General features: G+C 42.0%; 1 pseudogene; it reads left to right on the top strand.

Moving 5' to 3' along the window:
- The first annotated feature begins 1,808 nt into the window (after nucleotides 1-1,808).
- Nucleotides 1,809-2,854, top strand: LOC129688817 (FK506-binding protein-like; annotated as a pseudogene).
- The last annotated feature ends 3,341 nt before the right edge of the window (nucleotides 2,855-6,195 follow it).

Raw genomic sequence — 6,195 nt, 5'->3', positions numbered from 1 at the left:
ATTGTCAATGCAGCATCCTAAGCAGGGAGAGGGAGCACTTCACAAATAAGAATATTAATTTATATGCCTTAAAATAATAATTAGGATTTTAATAATAATTACTTCCTTTAATAGATCTCTATGGAATGTAAATCCCCACCCTCTAATGAACTAATGAGCTATACTTGAACCTCATTAAGTAAGCACTGTGCTCACTTCCAATTGGAAGATTTTAAGCAGAAACAGTCAACTTCCAGAAGCAAGCTGTAGCTTCCCTGTAGAGGGTTGTGCACAAAGTCAGGGCACTGTGGCTTTACTCTGTGGCTTTACTCACATCTCTCCCATGCTGACACCTGGAGGGAGAAGGAACACTGTTAATTTCATGGCCGTTTCCAGAACTACTTTGACCTTGATTCTGTCCATTATTCCTGCTGTGTAGACATCTCCTGGGGAAGGAGGAACAAATCTCTGTTGGCCACAAACAGGGCACTGAGAACAGGGCAGAGAAAGTGCTCCCGTGAGTCAGGCTTGATGGGCCAGAGAATTTATGGTAAGAGTTTCTCAACCCATCATGGGTGATGACTTTCTAAAGTTGCATCAGGACAACGTTCAGGCAGCTCAGCCACTTGGGAAATTTTCTTTCCTGAAACTGTTACTGTTATACAACTTGAGAAAAGGACTTAATCTTGTACATTTCAGGAGCTTCCTGTGCCTTCTAAAGTTCATTTATTTACTGAGTCTGATGAGCCACCTTCCTCCATCCAGAAAGGTTTGCTTCAGTTCAGAGGAAACTACTAGACAGCAATGAGAATGGAGCTACCTCTAAAAATGCAGCTCTGAATAGCATCCTGGAAGCCACTCAAGGTATATACCTGTCAGTCATTATGAAGATCACCTTCCGTCCAAGTATCCCACAGTGTTGTCACAAGGTCCCTCACCAGGTTCCTGCTCATGGATGGCAGTGCTGTTTACCCCTTTAGATTGAGGCACTGAAGAGCCGAGAAAGGAAACAGCTTGTGAATTGGCTTTGGTTTGGTTTGGTTTGGTTTCACAGCAACCATGAAAAACCAGATGGAGGTGGAGCGTACCTAATTTCCCTGACACACAGACCACCTTAGAGACTGCTGTATTTGTCCCTGAGTTTTTGTACTGTGTGTTCTTTCTGATAAACGCACTTCTCTGAATTGCTGGCAGAGTTCACTTATAGCACATCCACTGATGTATAGCTTTCTTGTCAACTGACAGTTTGAATAAGCTGTTCCCTTTTTGTAATCTGAGGAAGTGATTCTTGGTTTTGCCAAGTCTTCTTCTAACCAAGGGATGCTATAGCCATTCTAGAATTAATCTTGGATTCCACCAGCATCATTTTAAAATAGTGTTATTACAATAGATATGAAGTATATCTGTTACTTGCAGGCATTCAATGTATTCCTGTACGGAGCATTAATTTTCTAAATGCAAAATGTGGTTTTTAATCCCACAAAAGAAAAACAGAAAAGAAACATGCACACACATACACACACACACACACACACGCACACACATGCATTCACATATGTGCACATACAAACACATATAGGTGGAACATTTGAGGGTTATTTGTTGTTAGATTATTTTTTTATTAACTGTTAACACAACTTATTTCTAGACTCTCAGCTGCCCTCAGGCTTGTCCTCTGGGCCTCAGGAGCATACTCAATGAAGGAGATGTGACGTAGGCTGTCCTATCAGGCCTTTTGGTCTCTCAGGTCTGAACTACACTTGATCCATTACTTTCCAGTCCAAACTGTTCCTTTAGCTTATCTACTGTGGAAGAGATCAGGAGGTCAAATGGAGACCTCACCCATCAGCCCAGTGAAAGAGGACATCACTCAACCACAGTAACAGAAAGAGAATGTCCAGCAAAAGCAGGATACAGCCATTCAGTTTAGGGAGCAATCCCCAAATCCTCCCCCTAAAGCCCAGATCCAGCCAGTCAAATTGTAGAGGATCCCCAAGACATTGAAAAGTCCATTGCTGGGCTTGGAGGTAACCTGATAAACCTCATGTCTCAAACAAGGAGATGTCAGAAGGTCTCCGAACTTCAGATCCTTGGCGCTTCCCTGATGGTAGTTTTGTAAAGAAAATCACAGTCCATGGCCATGGCTTAGACAAGCCAAAGCTAGGTTCCCAATGCTGAGTGTTGGCTTCGGGGTTTCAGTTTGGCTCTGGAATGCCAGAGAATTGGACAGAACTAACTCTAGGCATAGGGCAATGGAGGAAAAAAAAAAAAACAAAAACAAAAAAACCTTAGGGAGGAGGGGGACTCGCATGCCCTGGAGTCCATGTGTCAAGGTGAGGAAGCTGAAGCTGAGATTCATCCTCCAGGATAATCTGTACTTCTTGTCAAACTCGGACTGGATTCCTTCCCAAGGGGCCAGGACTCCTGGGAAATGAAGGCTATGGAGAAGAAGGTCCTGGCCAGGGAAGTACACACATGGGGTACAGAACTGTTTCGAGCTGGAAAGCCTCAAGGGGCTGCCCGATGCTATGGGCAGGCTCTCCGACTGCTGCCGACCTTGCTCCTACCTGGCTCCCCAGAACAAACTATCCTTTATGCCAATCTGGCTACCTGCCAGTTGCTGCTAGGACAGCCCCAGTTGGTGGCCCAGAGCTGTGACCAAGTGCTAGAGTGGGAGCCAGGCCACTTAAAGGCCTTAGACCAAAGGGGTGTTGCTCAGGAAGCCCTTGGGAATTTGGAAAAAGCAACTGCTGATCTCAAGAAAGTTCTAGCAGCAGATCCCAAAAACCGTGCAGCCCAAAAAAACAAAAAACAAACAAACAAAAACAGGATTAAGGGTTGGCTCGGGGCCTGCACAAGATGTTTAGCTGATTAAAAAGTTAAACTTTAAAATAGAAAGAAAAAAAACAACAACAACAACAAAAAAAAACCAACTTCTTTCATATTACTTGGGTGCTATCCTGCAGGATGAATCACTTCAGTGAAATTGTTTCTATCCTGTTTACTAGACCCAAAGCTCTGTGGAACGTGATCAGTAAAGCAGATATCTAGACAGCATGGAGAGCCATCCTGCAAAACCGGTTGGTAGCATGTCTGATGCCTCCTACTTATCTAACTCATACATACTTCTTGTAACACTACTCTGGATATTTCTCAAGGAAGCCCTCAGTAACTAATGCTAAGAATGGACTCCTCTTGTTTTTTTGCATGCCCTGATAATTTTTGTGAAAACATCTTTATAATCAAGTTCAACTCCTAGAATGTCATGCAATTCAGACCAGTGAGGACAACAGAGCCAACGCAAGATTCAGCCATAGGATTCCTGGGTATATACCTAACAGAGTCTGGGGGAAAAAATCCTTCTCTAGAGATGTCTGCAGAACCACTTAGCATTGCATTGTTAAGTACAGCCAGATTAGGGAATCAAATTGAGGGGCTGTCATATATGAGCAAATACCAAAACCGTGGTCTACATCCATAATAGAGGGTTTTGTTGTTTGTTTTTTGGCTTTGTTTTCTCATATTGGTTTTTTGAGATATGGTTTCTCTGTGTAGCCCTGGCTGTCATGCAACTCACTCTGTAGAGCAGGAAAGCCTCAAAATCAGAAATCTGCCTGCTTCAGCCTCCCAAGCACTGGGATTAAGGGTGTGAACCACCACCTGGAGTACAATAGTTTTATTTATCAATAAATTAGACTAAAACTATACCATGTTAATGAAAATGGCATGGTTGGAGTTTCTGAAACTACATGAACTAATTACAGAAAGACAGTTATCACATTTTTTTCTCATACTTAAAATCCAGGGAGGACGGGGAAAGGAAAATGAAGGTAAAGAGGAGAATACTAGTGATGTGGAAGAAAAAGGAGGTATCAAGGAAGGAGTAAACATCAACAGAGTAGAACATATGTTTATGTGGAAATGTCATAATGACACCCTTACTTTGTACTGCCAATGGCTCTTAATAAAAAGAATCATAAAAATTTCACACCAAAAGAATTCTATGCTCTTAGCTTCACAGTCTTACTTTGTCCATCAAGGGGCAAAGTCTGCTGAGTCCCAAGGTCATGAAAGAGCCTTAACCACCAAACAGGCAAATCTGGGAACAGCAGGGCAAATGCAGGGACAGGGCATGAGATTCTCCTTAGTACTGAACCTGGGCTGGGGGGCATCCCAAAACACACAGAAACTGGCTTATTAATTATTTCTTTCTTCTTCTATCTATAAGCCAGTCATTAACTCTGAGAGGAAACCAGTTAACTAAAATGTCCCAACAGGTTGAGAAATGGGCAAGGTAAGAAATGGGCAAGGTCCCAAATTCTGAGAATTCTGGAACAAAACCAACACAAGAGATATAAGCTGTATAAAGGATGCCTTAGAGACAAAAACGTTTGGGGTAAATGGGTAGGAACATCAAAAGGATGTGACACAATGAATGAGGAATGAGAAACCAATGAAGAGATGCCAAAGCAGTTCCTGCCCCTGAGGAAGAGTCCAATAGTAGTGGAGGGACCCTGACGCCTGGCTTTGAGCCCCCACCCCCAAACCTTGTGTGCCCTTCTTGTGGAGAAAATACCCCAAGCTATCTTAATCCCAGGTTGGTAAAGGTGACTCAGCCCTACCACTCCTGGAGCATAAAACTAGAGGACGCTACTTTCTACTTTCCCATGCACATTTATAGCTTTTCTATTCATAATATCCAGGTCATAGACTCAGCCTAAATTTACTTCCACAGATGAGTGGAAAATGAAATTATGGCATATATAAACAATTGAATTCTATTCAGCCATAAAGAAAAAAAATAACAGTTGGAAAAATGCAGGACAACAGAGGGAACTGTAGAACATATTAAGCAAAGTGATCCAGGCTCAAAAAGACAAATACTGTATGCTCTGTATTTGCAGATCCTAGCTTTTAATTGTCAAATTGTCTGTGTGGGAATAAATATGAGTAAAAGACAGAAAAGAATAAAGGGGGCTAAGAGAGTCTTTAATGGAAGAGGTGAAGAAGGTAACGTAACACATGAAATATGAAAATGGAAGAGGGAACCCAGAGTGTGGAAGGATGAGAAAGGGGGATGGCTGATTGGGGAAATTGAGGCAGGAGCTTGGAAAAGGACTCTGTCAACACCAAAATTACATATGAAGAAACTCTTCCCTGAAACTAACTCTATTTACTCTCATTTTTGCTCCCTGGGAAGTCTGTTCAATTTAAATTTACTCTCAGAATAGATTTGCCAGCATTCTAGTACAATTATATTGGTAGTTAACCTGATCTTGGCCAATTATTCACATTGACATTCTGGTTGATAGTTCTTTGCTTGTGATAGTTCTTTGCCTTGTGTAATTTATTGCATCTGAAGCTAGTTTATAGGAACTACTGAAAAAAACTCTATGTGGACAGTTTAAGCCTCAAGCTGCATAAGACCATTTTTCATTTTTCTCCTGCCTCTGCTCAGCACCCTTGCTTTCTCACTGGATACCTACATCTCTGATAATGGCTACTGACTCCTTAGTTTTCATTATTACTCCAACTATGGTTATGGGTCCATCCAATGCAATTCTCTACTCCGCTTTGATCAGGCAGGCAATGGCCACCTAAGCTTCTGAAGAGGGGAGTACAATTGAGTATATAAGAGCAAGACTCAATCCCCACCCCTGTGCTCATCTCTACCAACCTCTTTCCCAGAATTAGCCAAAATATTTCCTGTTAACCACAGAGTCACCAACGTTACCTCCTACCACATCTATCAACCCTCCTGTAATCTTAATAGAAAATGATGTCTTTCTTTGTCTTGGGACTTCTTCATAATTCTTTCATTAGCTGAATTTATCAGTGTAATCCTGTAATCGCAGAACTGGGGAGTCTGAAGCAGGAGGGTTATCAGCTCCAGGCTTGCCTAAGCTCCGTAAGAAAAGACTGCCTCCAAAATAAACAGCCACCATCTGCTACAACAGCAGAGCCTCAGGACCTTTACATTGCTTAACTGGTAGATGATAAAATACTTTCTGCCACTCTACGAATAGTATGCTGACAATAAATCCAGCACAGGAGGCGATGGGTCTAGATCCTGGAAATAACATCCTGATGATGTCTGAGGGATACCTGGCCACAAGTAAGCCTGAAACTGGGCCCAGCTCTACATATAAGAATTTCAGGTGCATGAGTAGAAAAGCATTTTTGCTTATAATATTTTACCTTTATTTTTTATTTTTA

This window comes from Psammomys obesus, unplaced genomic scaffold, assembly GCF_907164565.1.
Source record: "Psammomys obesus unplaced genomic scaffold, mPsaObe1.curated_primary_1811, whole genome shotgun sequence".
In the NCBI taxonomy this organism is placed as follows: Eukaryota; Metazoa; Chordata; class Mammalia; order Rodentia; family Muridae; genus Psammomys; species Psammomys obesus.
Note: the sequence above shows the minus strand (reverse complement) of the source record. Positions and strands in the feature narration are given on the sequence as shown.